Source organism: Balaenoptera physalus (assembly GCF_965194825.1).
Source record: "Balaenoptera physalus genome assembly, chromosome: 5".
Lineage (NCBI taxonomy): Eukaryota > Metazoa > Chordata > Mammalia > Artiodactyla > Balaenopteridae > Balaenoptera > Balaenoptera physalus.
In genome coordinates this window covers 49,842,835-49,860,389 of record NC_138884.1, presented here as the reverse complement: position 1 = coordinate 49,860,389, position 17,555 = coordinate 49,842,835, and the positions used below count along the sequence as shown (strand labels likewise).

The window sequence follows — 17,555 nt, the reverse complement described above, 5'->3', positions numbered from 1 at the left end:
TGCAAGGTCACTCACATAGCTCATTCGTGCCAGCTAAGAATAGTTACCAGGTTTCACAATTCCCAATTCAATGCTTTTTCTACTACGCTAGCGTACCTGAGGGGAAATGGTTTACCTTTTTCCTCTGTATCCTTGTATCATACCCAAATGAGTTGGCAGGAGGAGTAACACAATTACAATGTGAGAACCATCTGTTCTCAGAAAAAAAAATTTCCCTCCACTTTAAAATCCGTAAGAGTGAAAGTCTCTCTATAGTGCCTAATTTCTTTTATACTTAGGAAATAATCTTTCCACTGATGATTTTCCAGAGTATTTTTATGACTCGGGAGTTGCCATTTTTCAGGGGATGTGAACATCCCTTAGTGCTTACAGAGAACTACTTCTGAAAGGGACGGACCTGTGACAGGTGTTCAGTATTTCTACCCAGTATCAGTGGTATTGTTACATGGCTCTCGAACCGGAAACACATTACTATTACCAAAAATCTCCACTTCCAATTTGTCAGAAAAATTTTTACCACACGTACAAGTTTACTCTTGACTATTATTTATTATATGTGACAAAATAATTATAAAAGTATACTTTTTAAAATGAAAATTGGATTAGATTTTTTGAAACCTGTTTTCTAAAATGTTGAGTAATTAATGCATACCGTATCATTTTTACAACCCTGACGAATAAGCAATTGATATTCAGAACACGTAAATGCTGAGAGAGAAATCTTGTAAAACCACAGTGCTTCTTGACACAATGGCACGATCCTATTCTTTTATTCTGAATTGTCTGATTGTGGTCTATGCAAAGGGAAATCCCACAGACATTAACATCTAATCTACATTTATACGTAACACTAATATGTCAAATATGACAAGAGTTTGACACACTGATATGTATTTCTTGGGCTTACTAAAAGTTTTCCATATTTTCCTTTTATTTCTTTTTTGATTTGAACATTTTGCCTGTTGTCTGTTAGAAGAGGCAGGAAGGAAGTGTGAGTAAAACTTTGAAAGAGAAGTAGGCTGTGAGGAGACACACAGAGATTTAGATGGATTCAGGGTTGTTGAGCGGACTCAGGAAAAAAGGTGTAGAGAGAAGTCACGTACCAGCAGGTTGTTTAGAACAGAAGTGGGCTGAGCCACAGACAATAGATTATAGGTATTGACTTCAGGAACCAAAGTCTCTCAAAATAGATTAAGCAAAGAAAGAACCAGCAATTTTGGTGACCAGTGCAAGCAACAGGAAATTGGCCCTCAAACTTACTTTGTAATTCATGACATGGTTCCTTTCTACGAATTGGGAGGGAAGCAAGTGCTGTCAATATGTGAAATTCAGCACAATCTAAAATAGCACAGTGGGACTTTCCCAGTGGCGCAGTGGTTAAGAATCCGCCTGCCAATGCAGGGGACACGGGTTCGAGCCCTGGTCCGGGAAGATCCCACATGTCACGGAGCAACTAACCCCGTGTGCCACAACTACTGAGCCTGTGCTCTAGAGCCCGTGCTCCGCAACAAGAGAAGCCACTGCAATGAGAAGCCCGTGCACCGCAACCAAGAGTAGCCCCCACTCGCCACAGTTAGAAAAAGCCTGAGTGCAGCAACGAAGACCCAACGCTTCCAAAAAATAAAATACAGTAAAATAAAATAAAATATTTAAAATAAAATAAAATAGCACAGTGATATACAACCATTTAAAAATTTTTGTCCCTTTATATTTAGGACCCTTGGACATACTCCAGGTTGCCCTACTCTGGGCATGCTCTGAATTTCAGAATACTAAGGTAGTTTAGAGGGGAAGAGTTACTGTGTTATGAAGACAGAATCTGTGGAGTTGAATTCCACTGATGGGAGAAGTACTTACAGCAGAGGTGAACTCCAGGGCAGACTGTATTAATACAGACAAGGCAGTCAGAATTCTCTAACTCTTGATCTCCTCCTCTTTTTCAGGTTTACAGTAATGTAAGAAGAAGGCTTGTACTAAAGAATCCCAGAGAGCAGTTTTGTGATAGCAGTGAAGGGAAGTGAATGCATGAACAGCTATTAGATTATTCTATGCTTGGGAGAAGTTTTCATACATGGAAGTTTTTAACAGTCCCAGGGGACTGATGTCCATAAAAATTCTCAAGCATCAACTCTCTTAAACCAATTCCAGCACATGCTTACTTGGTTGCCCATTTCCTCTCACAATCCAGTCTCTTAGCAGCAGCCAGAGTAATTATTCCCCTCTTCCTCTCCTCTGCTGGTTTCCGTCATTCCCTGCTACATATCATCCAGTGGTTTCCCATCATTACTCTCCTTCATCCCTTCCATGGTTTCCCATTATCCCCTGGTTCATAGTGTCCAAGAGTTTCCCATCATTCCCTGTTTCATCCCTATAAGTTTCCCGCTGCCCTTCTCGTTAATCCAAATGCCTAACCATAGCCTCCTAGGGTCTTCATCATTTCGCCCCTGTTTATCTTTCCTGCTGCTTTCCTGACCTGCTGTTCCATCTGTCTAGAATGTTCCTCCCTCATATCTTCACAGAACCACCCCCCTTCTCAGCACTCAAAGTTCATCTCAAATGCTTCCTCCCAGAAAAAGAATTTCCTGACCACTCTGGCTCACCATCCTCCCCACCACATACACTTACTCTCTCTACCTCATTTCCCTATTTTGGTTTTTCTTCATAGCACTTACCTCTATCCAAAATTGTCTTTGGTTCTTTTTTACTTATTCATTCATTTCATTAGTTAGTTTAAATATGTTTACTGTATGTCCTCTAGAATAAGTTTTATACCATCAGAAATGTATCAGAAGTTATAAATAAGATCAGAAACATTAGATTTAGGCTTTTTAAACCTCATTATTCTCAGTGTTCAGAACAGTATCGACTATAAAATAGGTCTTTGATAAATATTTCTTGAATGTATTATTTATATTCCTGCCTGGGTTACTACTCTTCAGTCAACAATCATCTAACCCAAGTCCATAAGCATGAGGGCAAAGACTAATCCACCTTTACAACTGACAGAACCCTGCAAATCTCCTTGTGGCTCAGCAGCTAGGCACCCCGGAAATAAAGAAAGAGCCCCTGTTGGGCTCTAGGCATGTAGTTGTATCTACACGAGGGGCCTCTAAACCCTTGAATTTTCTTAACACAAAGGCCAGAATATCTCCTTGACTTGCCAGAATATCCTTCATGGATATATGCACCTAACTAGGTATGGGGTTTTTTTTTGCTGGAAGGTCCTAAGAGCTTCCAGATATCTCCTTTGTTTCCTGAACTCTACAGTAATTGCACTTATTAAAATAGCAGATATTCTAATTCTATCCTTTTCAGGTGGTTTCAAGAAACTGCTCTCAGCTGCCAGCTCTTCAGGAGCAGAAGCTAAATCCTTGCATTTACAACATATGTTTTTTAAATGAAAAGGGGGAAGACTAAATAATTTTAGAGAGGTGAGCTCACAGATAATTTCATCTCCCATCTCAGTTCTCCTCCACACTGATTCAGAGCTCTCCAGTGAGCTGTAAATTAGATTTCCTCTCCTGTCTTATGTCCTACTGCTTCCTAATTACCTGTTTTAGTGAGTCAGCCTTTCTGGGTCCTGGGACTCAGATGTATTGTGGGTCATGTGACTGGCTCAACACACTCTGGGTCCAGTTACATCAGAAAGGTGTTTTGTGATGGCAGGCAAAGAGAGGGCGATCCTCTGTTTGCAAGAGAATGATTTTTCCCAGGCACCACAGCATCTGCCCCCCTAGGACACCCTGGTAGAGGAAATTTCTTGCTTGAACACTGTTACCACTCAGTGGCAAATAACATCACTTTAAATTGTTTTGGAAAAAAGTGCCCTTTTCTTATGTTACTGACTAAATATTAATCTAAATATATAGTTGCCATTTATTTAGTCAATAAATCAAAGCTGCAAATAGTTTTTGATTGCCTTCTATAGACAGGGCCTTGTGCTCGGTCATGAGAGCTGTATAATTATTCCTTGCTATATCATGGGATAATAATATTTCTTTATCCAGAATACAAAATTCCCTAGGAATATAAGGTGAAAGTTTCTTCTTTCGTCCCCTCCTTTCTTCCTCTCTTCCCTTCTCTCCTTCCTTCAATTTATTGAAGCCCATATTTATTGAGTTCATATAATGTGCAATGTTTGAGTATAAAGAAAAATACGAAACCCAGCATGGGGAGAGACTTACCTTTTGGAGGTGGAAGAAGTCTACACACTTAGGGAAATCAGCATAAAATTATAGGAGAGCACATTAGAGTAGCATGGAATCAAGAAGGGAAGTGACCAAATAAGGCTTCCTTGAGGAGATGAAACCAAAGCACGTTTTGAATGCGGAAGGAAAGGAAAAGGACTAACATTCCAGGCAGGAGACAGGACATGCTTGGGCCACTTCAGGTAGTTCTACAGAGCTGGCATGTAGAATGAACGACAGACTAATAGATAAAATATGCAGGAAGAAATATAGGCAAAAGCCAGAGTCAGGAATTGGGGTTTTATCCTGAAGGCAATGGGTAGCTACTGAAGGATTTTAAACATGGGATATTTTGTTTTTAGAATGTTAAGTGGAGAAAGAATTTAGGAACAAGTGATCTAAAGGACTACTTAAGAGGATCTTTCTTTATCCAGTTAAGACATCGTGATGATCTGGAATTAGGCAGTAGGGACAGAAAGACAGAGATGGCCTCAAAAGATATTTAAATTGTTCCATAGGTAGGAAGATGTAGGAAAGGCAAACTTACTTCCAAAATTTCCATAAAATCATTACAGAAAAATGTATACAGTATTAGAATTGCATGAAAATGTAGTAAATCCTCATTACATAAAAGACATTTTTCATAAGTTCTCTCCATTTACAGAATAGGAAACTGAGGCACGCAGCTTGAAAGAGTGACAGCAGAATTTGAACTCATGTCCATGTGGCCACAAAGCCCATATTCTTTTTTTTTTTAAATACAAAGTGTTATTTATTTTCATAGTTTTTTCTTTTAGCCTTAAATGCATACTTTGTACTTTTTTTTTTTTCACACACACACTGTATTTTATTTTTACAAGAGATAAATAGACTCACACCAAGCATTGTAAATGGATGACCACAACAAAAGCAACAATGATTGCAATTACCAAACATGAAACACACTCATACTATGTCATAATATTGACATTCAGTCCAGTAATCCTCCACTGTAACAGCTCTTTTACTTTGCAGTGAAAATTGATTTGTATATTCTTTGCCTCTGAGTCCTTGTGGGATTTTTTTTTTTTTAATTCAAACAGAAAGTCACAAAAATTATACTCATCCTCATCAGTTCACTCAGTCCCATGTAATTAATTTTTTTTTATCTTGATCTTTTGTTAGCACTTTTATGAGTTCATCAGTTTTTCATTAGAGTTCTGAAAATGCTTAAAAGCCCACATTCTTTACACTAAATTTTCTGCCCCTTTTAGGAGATTGTAGATTTTTAAATTTGGGTGATTAGGCTTGAAGAGATTGGAATACAATTTGGCAGGATCTTAAAAGATTCCTTAGGCAGAACTTTTTAGGTTTTTCTAGGTATAAGCGTGTTCAGATTTGAGACCCAACACACAAACAATTGTATTTGCATTGTTTCTATGGAACTATATGTTTTTCTCCCTGCAAAGCACAAACCCTTCATCAAATTCCTCTTGATAACCTAATCATTTTAAGCCTAAAATATTTATTCACACTCTATACAAGGATAGTCAGTTGAAACGAAAATGAAAGTGGACTTGGCAGATATCCTAGTTTAATCAAGTCAAATATTGAGTTTTGAGTAGAATGGAGTTTGAAAGACAAATCAGTTTCAATGAATCTAGGAAGGGAAGAGGTAAAACTCTTAAGACATTGAAAACAGAAAGGGGCAGACAGCTCAAACAGGAAAAAAAATGCTGAGATTTGCTTTAAAGTTGGAGTAGGAAAATTCCTTTTCTAGCGTATTTTACATCCACTGTAGGTAGGATAACCATATATTTCACTATCCAAAACTTGACTCTTTGTGAATAAAAGGAGGCACTCATTAATTACAATGGGATAGCAGATAAAAACCAGGACTCTTATAGACAAACCTGGATATACACCACCCTACCTAGAGGTTGGCATTAAACCTGCCTTTCAGATGATGATAGTATCAAAACTGAGGTCAGAGGTTTTAGAGTAACTGGCTCCTAACGCGAGGCAAGATTTTTAAAAAGTGAAGGATTTTTACACAACTTGGACAAGGAGTACAATATATATAAAACAGCCAGATCAACTGAACCATTTGGGATATATTAATCATTTTAGTTCCATAGTTTATTTTAATAAAAAATTATATGGAACAATGAATTATAAGAGAGTCAAGACAACAAGTATATAGTGTCTAGTCTCCCATATAAAGTAATGAATTCACATAAACATTTTGGCTATAAAATATAAGGATCTTAGTTTAGATGGGTGCCCCTAGATATTTTGATTATTTAATAAGCACAGGCTTATTTTTCAATGCATTAACCAGCAGTGAGTCAATATGAATAAACACCAAACTCAGTCAAATCTCAATCCACTCTCCTGCCCCACTCTTGGATTTTTTTCTTAGATGAAGATATCCTTCCTTATATGGCAAAGTTCCTTACTAAGCTGCACAAAAGGAAGAATGGGCATAGCGTGGGAAGCTAACATTCCCAGGTACAGACAGGAGATATCAGTCACAACCAATTAGGTTTCCAACCTTGGTTCTGTCAGCAATTAGCTGTGTGACCTTGGACAAAACACTTCACTGGAGCTTAGTTTTCGCCTATACAAAATGAGAGGATTTAGTTAGAGTACCTTGGAGGTTCTTTCAGATGTGAAGTTCAACTATTCTCTGAGGTAATTATCTCCCATATGTTTTAAATATGTTTAAGGTTTATTTATCTATGAGGACTGGGAAGATATCTGTTGTATCATAAGGAAATTAAAACAGCCAGTTATTGAAAAAACAACTGCAATGGTAACAGCAATGTTGATTTTTTTAAGATTCCCAAGAATAAAAACATAGGCAGTGGGGAGACATTTTATTTTTCAATGTATAATAGGAGGACTGTTAGGATTTTCTTATGGGAAAAGTCATCAGATATATTGCCAAACCACATTGTGCTTAATAATTTTTAAATATTAAACTTCTTTGGGATCCCCAAACACACTGAGGATCAAGCTTCCGGAGTTTATACAGAAAAAAGATTTCCCTCAGAAGTGTAGAGCTGCTTCCTGACTCTGTCATTTCTCATAAGGAAAGAATGAATCCACATTTACAAGACAGAGTGTTGAAAATGAACAGAGGAGGCGCCTCCCTGGGCTGTAGTCTTTGACAAGTTCCTAGATACATAAGCATGGTTCAAAAAATAATAAAAACAAAGTGCCCATCAATCCCGTGCTATTGGATCTCAAGCTTCAATGCCACCAAATACAAGGAAGTCAGACTTTTTCCTCGTATTATTTTGATTCCTTTTCAATGTAGAAGTAACATATTTCCTTATAAACAATACAAACAACAATGAAGATGAATATAATGTAAAATTTAAGGTTCCTACCACCTCAATTCTATCCTATTCTTAAGGATTAACCATTGTCAACAGTTTGTTGTGCATCCACCCAGATTATCCGTCCATCCATCCATCTACATCTGTTCACATACACGTATATTTGCACAAATACATACATATGTATATCCACAGATCTGTTTTTCAAAAATAAAATATTATCTTCATTTACCCCAATTTTGGAAGATACAAATTTGTTTAACTTTAGAGACAAGCAAGTAAGCATAATAACAAATGTGTCTTCTTTTGTCATCATAAAATCTCTCTCCTCTATGACTTATCTACACAACTTTTCAGATGGCTAAGAAAAATAAATGCAATATTTTACTGGCAGTCAAAACGCTTAACAAAATGACTACCTAATAAATGTTTACTGATTTGAATGAACGAATGAATCACACCAAGGACCCTAATCTCATCAATGTGGCAGAAGTTTCCAGGAAATAGTCACATGTGAATTGACTTCCCTAGAATCCATTCCTCTTTTTATCAAGTGTTCAAGAATTGCTTATTTGAATATCTCTTAAGGATTGCTTTTGTGTGAAGACGTGTGTTTCAAATCTGAATACTGTATGTTTCTTCATCACTATATGGCCACTAATCAATAAAAAGTCTTACTTGAATAGATCTGTCTCCTTCATCAAAAATTGGCCCTTGCAGTGTTTCCTTCATCATTTTAATCAACACATTGTTGGGTCTATTAATCCCAGCATTTGAGATTAAGAGATGTCAATGCATATTTCCCACAGTTCTAGGGGAAAAAAGCACTCCCATAGGCCAGTTTACCCAGCAGTTATTGAACTGGTAAGATAATTACTGGCAGTTTTAGCTTATCAAGAAAATAATTTTATTTTTCTTTGAAATTTTATTCAGTATATTCTTTATGTTTTCATCCTGGAAACTATCAAGTCCCTGGGTCTTGCAATAAACTTCAACGTTGATTTCTTTCTTGATATTATTCAATGAGTCTGTCATCATCTATGTTAGTAATACTTTCCTATGAGAGAATATATATTTCAGGAGATACCATTGGACTTTGTTGGTGAAATGTTAGAGTGTTTATATTCTTCAAACTCCATTTGTTATTGACAAGTAGATGACATGTAAAGACATAAGAGTAGATGAGATAGTCAGAAGAGTGAGTGTAGTTAGAAAAGATGAACAAGGATGGAGACGTGTGGCACTCCACTGAAGTGTTAGAAGTATTGGTAGTGTGTGTGTGCGCATGCGTGTGTGAGTGTGTGTGTGTGTAGTTTATAAACATATGACCGAGACATACATGCACTGGGATACACCATTCAGTGAAAAACTTTGGAGATGCCTGTTTCTACTCGGAGAGATGTGGTACAGAAATAGTTGTGCAAAGGTGGAAGGGCTATAATAGAGATGAATCATCATTAGATGTTTGTAACTTTTTATTTCAGCATAATTGCAAACTTACAGAAAGATTCTAAGAATACTACAAACAAAACCCAAATACCCTCTACCCAGATTTGCCAATTTCCATCCATCAATCTATGTATAGGCATATTATTTTTTTTGTGAATCACTGAGAGTAAGTTGGAGACAATGTATACCTTTAGCAGTACACAGTGTGTACTTCCTAAGAGCAAGGATATTTTGTTACATCGCTACAGTATTATCCTCAAAATTATGAAATTTAACATTGATAAAATATTATTATCTAATCCACAGTCCATATTCAAATTTGTAAATTAGCCCACTAATGTCCTTTAGAGCTATTATTTTTCCATTTCAGGATCCAGTCCATTGTCATGCATTGCATTTAGTGTTCTTTTTCTATAGACTCCTTTAATCTGGAACATTTCCTCAATCTTTCGTTGTCTTTATTGATCTTGAAATTTTTAAGGGTACAGCAAATTATTTTATAGACTGTCTCTCAGTTTGGATTTGCCTAACATTTCCTCAGGATTAGATTCAGGTTATACGTTTTTAGCAGAAATGCCAGGAAAGTGATGTTGGGTCTTTCTCATTGCATTTTATCAAGAGGCATGTGACATCAGATTGCCCTGAAATTGATGAACTTAACTTTGATCCATTTTCTTATCATATTCTCACCCAGCATTTTTTAGCATCCATTGATTACTTCTATATTTATTAGCTGTCATTTTATTGTATAATAAAAAAGAGCTTTCCCGTCACATCCATTTTTATTTATTTATTTATTTATATTAAAAGAAACTCATGGGTTTTTAATTTATTCAATTGGTTAAAACCAATTATTTTATTATCTACTTTAATATTGAAATTATTTCAAATTTGGCCAGTGAGAGCCCCTTCAGTCTGGATCCTGTGTCCTTTTGTTATGTCACTATCATTCTTTTTTTTTTATTATTTATTAGTTATTTATTTATTATTTATTTTTGGCTGTGTTGGGTCTTCATTTCTGTGCCAGGGCTTTCTCTAGTTGTGGCGAGCGCGGGCCTCTCACTATCGCGGCCTCTCTTGCTGCGGAGCACAGGCTCCAGACGCGCAGGCTCAGTAGTTGTGGCTCACGACCCTAGTTGCTCCGCGGCATGTGGGATCTTCCCAGACCAGGGCTCGAACCCGAGTCCCCTGCATTGGCAGGCAGATTCTCAACCACTGCGCCACCAGGGAAGCCCACTATCATTCTTTGAGCACATTCTTATTTCTGCGGCAACAAGATATTTCAGGCTTAGCTATACTTTCCCTGTCCCAGACTAAAATCAGTCTTCTCACCTTGATTTATCTTAATGGAGAACAGCATTTAGGAACCAAGTGCTGAACACTCATACTTTCCTTCTAGACCCTCTCACCAGACAGAGCTAAGAAAAAAATATAAAGATATATAGGCACATACACAGAATATATCTTTTATTTTTTTAATCATATATTTCAAGTTCTCACAATATAATTGGATGCTCAGATTTAAAAATATGGGCGATTATTACTTATACTTTCTTCCATCTCCTCTCCCACCTTTCCCTACATTTTAATTATACATAAATATTCCAAAAATAATAAGAATGATATAATAATATCTGCTTTCTGTTCTATAACCCTATTTTTACCAGGTGTTTAATCTTAGTCCTATAGTTAAATTAAGTCAGTGTTACTGTGAGAATTTTATCACACATTCCTATTCTTGAGTTTTTGATTTTGATTCATTCTTGATTTCACGAAGTTTACATTTGAGTCATTTTTTCAGGAAGGCATAGATAAGTATTGTATCACTGAGAATATGTTCCTACAGCAGCTTGCTAGATATATTTTCATTGGTAAATGATACCAATGACAATTATTATCCTCCAGTGTCTTCTGGCACTCAAAATTGCTGTGAAGAAGTCTGAGGTAAGCCTGTTCCGTTTTGTTTTGTTTTGTTTGTTTTTCCCTATCTATGCAACTTGATTTTATCATCTGGATGCCAGTGGAATTTTTCCTTTTTCCTTGATGCTAGATAACAGGATATGTCCACATATCCTGTTTTATGTCAGTTTGATGGGCCCATTTAATTTGCAGATCCAGGTACGCTTTTAATTTTACTTTTTTCTTTCATTGTGTCTTTAAATATTTGTCCTTTCCATTTAATGGCTTTTGCCCTTCAGAGATACCCATTCTTGCCTATCATTTTTTTGCTTATTATTCTAATTTCTGTCTCCCGGCTGCTTTCACTACAATTATTTCAAGTATTTCTTTCATGCCAGTGATCTCATCGCGGTTCTTTCTTGATGCTAATTTACTTGTTAGATTTATAAAGGTCTTTTTTTAAGTTCTCAATTTGCCTCCTCAGCTCTGAAGAAAATAAATACTTTCTCTGGTTTTATTACTCTGTCTTTGAGCTCACATCTATGGAATTCCTGGTCTTCTTTAGACAATGCATTTTTTAAAATAATGCATAGCATTGGGTACTTGTGCAAGACTTTAGATTTCTATCTCATTTTTGTCTTAGGTATTTTTTCAATCTGTATTTGACAGGCTATTCTCATTTGTTTTCTGCTTTCTTTGTTTTTAATTATTTTATTTTTTATGTTATTATTTTGCTACAGTATGTTTGCAGGTTGTCATGCCAATTCATTTCACTTTGCTCATGGTTAACAAAGCAGCCACATCTAAACAGTCTCTTTTCTCTGGGACTGTGAGTGTGAATCTCTTTGACACCCTTCCCACCTTGCAAGAACACTGTTTATCTTTCCTTCAAAGCAAAGATGTCGGCACATTTTTTTAGAAGTCAGTATGTTTCTTTGGCTGTACCCTCAGAATGTCTTAGGATTTTCAAGTTTAGAGCAATTCCTTTCCTCAACAGTCACTACCAAGGGCCAAGTTATAAACAAAAGTTGATAATATAAGCATTGTAGCATTACATATACAAACATGTACTGTATTCTCCAGTTCACGCATCAGAGGATCATTTGCCAAACAAAAAAAAAAAGGATAATAGAAATTTAATTCCTACCAAGAATGTCATAGTTCGGGAAGAGCCTTTCTTTCTCTCCACAATCACATTTGACATTTGTTAATATCAGCTAGAAATAAGTTACTACTGCCATGACTAAAATATAATACTGAAATTTGAAAACATGTTTTCTTTGTTCTTTAATAACTTGCCCCTCTTTGCAGTCTAGTCTACTGGCTGAAGAGTAGATGCCATTTTTCTTCTCTCAGGTACTCTGGTTGGTTTTGTTGTTGTTGAGGTGCTCTAAGCCTCCAGTGCTTTTGGCATATACAGATAAGCCTTCTTCCTCTTCTACAGAAAGGCAGAAACTGCTGTAGTCTCACAGCATGCAATGAAGATGATGAAGCATTCACATGGTGTGTTTATGTATCACGTGTGTTTATGTATCCTGGTCACATAATACATACATTACAAACACACATAAAAAATTATAAAAAACACATATCTACATGGAAATGGACAGTTGGAAGCAGTGCAACCTAGAGAAACAGTTAAATTCATTCAAAATCAAAACATTAAAGTATTACTACCTGAGACTTGAGCTGGTAAGGATAAACACACCATTTAAAACTATTTATTAAACATCAAAGTTGTAAGAAAGTTTTTGTCTGATGTTGAGAAGCAGAAAAAGGCAAGTCCACCTCTTATAGTTTTTTTTCTCAAGTTAGAGCTAATGAATGACTTTAGTGATGTCTTGTTTAGTGGGAAGCACTTAGCATAAGTGGGAGATTTTATATTTCCTCTTATTTACGCTTTCTTCCTGGGAGATTTTTCTTCTGCTTTTTACACGTTGTGTTTCTTTGTTGGTCCCTGGTCACTCAGGGACAAATGCACACTGCCAGTAGACACAGGGCCGTGCACGGCTGAACTTATTCTTAACAACATATGACCACCTGGGGATCGACCTAAAAACGCAGATTCTGATTCTGGCCTGAGGGAGCTGGTGGAGACATGAGAAGCTGATATTCTTACAAGTTCCTATTTGATACTGCTGGCCAGAAGGTTACACTCTGAGTGGCAAGAATCTGCACACCACTGATTTAAAAAGAACAAGGAGATCTTTCAGTGTGTTAAACTGCACCCCAGACGGTTAAGTGAGGGCAATCAATTCCAAAATCGTCTTCCAATATTTTTATTATTCTCTCCTTACCCATCTTTTCTTTCTTTCTTTCTTTTCCCCCCTTCCTCCCTTCCTTCCTTCCTCCCTTCTTTCCTTCCATCCTTCCTTCCTTCCGTCTTTATTTACTTCTCTGATTCCCAGCCCCCAGACTCTTCTCCACTTCCTTCTTCTATATATAAAAAGATGGATGAATCACAATATTCAGAATTAGGAAGTGGGGGCATTATTTTGATGGATTTTCCCTCCAGGGCTTTAAGTATTTTGATTTTGCATTACCATTGTTGGTGTTATTTTAGGCTGAAAACAGATCACAAAGAACAAAACATCTGACTCAACAGTAAAGTGCAGCAAATCAACATTTTTATGTTTGCACAAACTGTAATCCGTAATTCATAAGGGTAGAAAAAAACCAAGTTTATACTGACAGAGAAAAAGTCATCTCCAAACTAAAAACAACCCCATGCTATTGACTGTAAATTTATTTCTGCTCTGCTCTCAATTTTCCATCACCAAAGGGCTACACGTGGTACATGAGATTTCATGTTTTAAAAGAGAGTGTCGGGCTTCCCTGGTGGCTCAGTGGTTGAGAATCTGCCTGCCAATGCAGGGGACACGGGTTCGAGTCCTGGTCTGGGAGGATCCCACATGCCGCGGAGCAACTGGGCCCGTGAGCCACAATTACTGAGCCTGCGCGTCTGGAGCCTGTGCTCCGCAACAAGAGAGGCCGCGATAGTGAGAGGCCCGCGAACCGCGATGAAGAGTGGCCCCCGCTCGACGCAACTAGAGAAAGCCCTCGCACAGAAACGAAGCCCCAACACAGCCATAAATAAATAAATAAATAAATAAACCCAAAGTTAAAAAAAAAAAAAAAAAAAGAGAGTGTCCACTGATTTTTTTAAAATGTACTTCCCATTTGAAAAAGTTGGTCTCTGTCTTTGACACCTAGAATTAGATAAATTTTCAGTTTTCATGATAAGCAACCATATCCATTCTTACCACCCATTCCCACAATCTTTCATAATTATTTTACTAAGTTTTGTCTCTCTGAAACTACAAATACATAATAATTGTTAAACTTAATATATTTTCTTAATATATCAGAAGCTTGCTAATAAAAAACACAGTTCTTTATTTAAATTACTATTGTGTTTGGAGACATAAGGGAATATGAAAACACTCTTACCCCTAAGAATTTTTCTATTCCTCCCTCAAATATCTTTGTACCTTAGTAAATCTTTTTTTTTTTTTTCTGTTTTTTAATCCATTAATTTATTTTTGGCTGTGTTGGGTCTTTGTTGCTGTGCACGGGCTTTCTCTAGTTGCGGCGAGCGGGGGCCACTCTTCATTGCAGTGCTCGGGCTTCTCATTGCAGTGGCTTCTCTTGTTGCGGAGCACAGGCTCTAGGCACGCGGGCTTCAGTAGTTGTGGCACGAGGGCTCAATAGTTGTGGTTTGCAGGCTCTAGAGCGCAGGCTCAGTAGTTGTGGCGCACGGGCTTAGTTGCTCCACGGCATGTGGGATCTTCCCGGACCAGGGCTCAAACCCTTGTCCCCTGCCTTGGCAGGCATATTCTTAACCACTGCGCCACCAGGGAAGTCCCCTTAGTAAATCCTTTGATTCATTTTTTTCTAGTGTTTATTTGCTAAACATTAATTATTCATTCTGAATCCATAGATCACACTTACATGCTATGAACTTAGTCTGCAAATCAATCAAACTTCATAATTCCACTCACTCAAATGCACGTTCTAATATTCCAGGCACTACACAATCCAATTCATATACCATAAAAAGAATTATTCTCAAATTGATCTCACCAAATTAAGTTAAAAAGCGCTAAACTTCTCTTTTTCTAGAATGTATAGTGTATTCAACTTAAGAGTTGACTTTCATTTAAACATTAGCTCAGGAATTAAAACTTAATGTTTGATTCCTATGTGCATTCATTAAAAGTCCAAACAAATACTCTATTTTTATGGTATGCAAGCAGATGCAGATTAAACCTTTCAAAGATAATCAGCCATTTGGGCCAAAAGGCAAAAATCTCTAGGTCTTCCCCATGATAACATATGCCTTTCACAGGGCAACAATTAAGTGTATCTGGTCTGTTTAAATGTAAACACATGTAGGAGTAGTGTAGGCTTTCTGAATTGAAAAGTACTAACAAGGAGCAGTATAATGAGTGATACTTGAGAATAAAATAACAGAAAAGGGGATGCACTTATGCCACACCAGAATTGCTAATACAAAAGCCTCCATCCTTATAGCATACAGAAAGTGCTCTTTCACTTAAACAGCTTTCTGTGTATATAGCAAAAGAACAGAAGTAAGAAAATGTCCTTGGTTTCTCCTCTGTTAGCTGATGGTAAAAAACAATTACTTCGGGGATTGGAGAAAAGGAGAGGAATGTACCTCTTGTTTCTGTAAACAGCTCGACACTAACCAAATCTCAGATCTTGCTTCTCAATCAATACCAAGCTCTGTGCTTAAAAGAGCGGCATCAAACCAGGGTTTCATCTGGTTAATGATATCAGTAAAGGTTATCTCTATACAGAATGAAAAGGTCACTAATCAAATTGCAGTGCCTCCCTCACATTATTGTTGCTTGGGAATGTGTTTCATTGATTGTTTAAGTATCCCTGCATAGCATCGCCTCCCTTTTAATGCTTTGATTATTGCAGGGGAGAACAAATATAAAATGTTGCCTCGTAAAGCCCTCACATCATAGTAAATAGAAAAGTGGATTTCTTCAGCCTATCTATGATAATGCTCTAAAATAAAGTGTGAGGAGGTACAAATTAAAGGAAAGCTGGAGAAAAGAATATTTGGCTTAGAGTTTCTTGGCAGGGAAAAAACCCCCAAAAAACCGTCATTAAATTTTTCAAGAAACCCTCAGTGTTGTGAACTCCATGGCATTCAGCACTGCATTCGATGCTGAATTCTATACTGAATTCTATACTTCGAAAATTTGCAAATCTATTTCCTCACAGACCTTAACATTTATTAGAAGAGACAGAAAATGAACACTGAAAAAAATGAAGTGTGATATATACTCTGATAAGGAAAATATAGAATGCTGACTTTTGGAGTTTACATGCAATGTTAATGTAAGTATCAATCCTGTTTACTTCTGCTTTTGTATTTTGTAAAAAAGCCTTTCATGTGGAAGACGCTTTCTCAATCCTGGTAAGAAAGCATGCTTGTGATATCTTAGATGATACGTATATCATAGACTTCTGAAAATTTAGAGACTGTAATAATTCAGGAACGTAAAGAGAAGTATTTAACACATATTCTCCCTTTAAAATAAAGAAATCAATGAACAGACAGACAAACCAAGAATAAATGACTAAGTAATCCTGGACTCCTCCCTCTGACACTTGAAGGCTCTGGGCTCCTCTCCTTTCTTCCCAGCTGGTAGGAGGTTAGACACTGACCCTCTCTCCCAGGCCTCTTCCTTGGTTCCCACCCTCCACCTCTTGTTGTTGGTAGATGTACCCTGCCAAAGGGGCATCAGTTATTCCAGTGGCACTGAGATGGATCTATGGCTTTTCTATAAATTGCCAAACTAATAGGTTTATCACCTGGAAAATACAAGAAACAGCGGTTTATGCAAGTGCCCTAGGCACCTTAGTTATCGTTCTTGCAAATAATATGACATGGGCTATAATCCTGGTTTGCTGCACTCAGTGTTTTTCTTAATATAAGAAAATAATGGTCTGGCCACCATAGCAGAATGTCAATGATTTATCACAAGCCAGTGCTATACTGTGTGCTTTTTCAGAACAAAATAACGACACCAAATCATTCCACTTGGAATACTGACTTCCTGCAATTATAAAATACCAGAATGTGGCAGTGGATATATACTCAAAATACCGATACAATGTTTGCAAGGTGCAAAATTTATACTTTAAAAAATATTTTATTTTAGATATTAATAGGAAAATCAGTCGTTTAAAAGAAGATAAGCTATTGTCATTAAATTTTAAACATGTGCTTAAAAAAATCATAGCTACTCCAAGTTTTATGCCATGTCATCTTGGTTTTCCTTTCTTAAAAAAAAAGCATTTCTGAACTCGTTGATCTTCACAGTTATGCTAATTAAACCAATGGTGTAGAGTAAACCCTTTTATTTTAGGCACACAGGAATTCTTTGCATAAGTGTAACAGGAAATTGCTTTCCTTTCTTTCAGTGGGCCTGCTGTTGGAGGAGTTTCTGGCTGTAAGGGAAGGCAGCAGACCCTAAATACTAAAGCATGGGCCAGACAGACCTGGACCAATCCCAGCTCATTCCCTCATGGGCTACATGATGTCAGGTATTTGTTTTTTAACCTTTTGGTTCCCCTCACTTTCCTAATTTGTAAAATAGAAAATAATAATCTATCTCACAGAATTGTCTGAGGAATAATTCAGATAAAATATTGGATA

The 17,555-nt window shown here is 37.0% G+C and overlaps 1 protein-coding gene and 1 long non-coding RNA gene across 2 annotated transcripts in view; one reads left to right on the top strand and one right to left on the bottom strand.

Annotated features, from left to right (window-relative positions):
• ARHGAP24 (Rho GTPase activating protein 24) overlaps window positions 1-17,555 on the bottom strand; it is a 510,476-nt gene that overhangs the window by 220,142 nt on the left and 272,779 nt on the right. The gene's annotated exons all lie outside the window — the stretch shown is intronic.
• LOC309661547 overlaps window positions 121-17,555 on the top strand; it is a 544,407-nt gene continuing 526,972 nt past the window's right edge. The window contains exon 1 of the long non-coding RNA XR_014264066.1: window positions 121-17,443. This is a non-coding gene — a long non-coding RNA (uncharacterized lncRNA). The remainder of the gene's footprint in view (window positions 17,444-17,555) is intronic.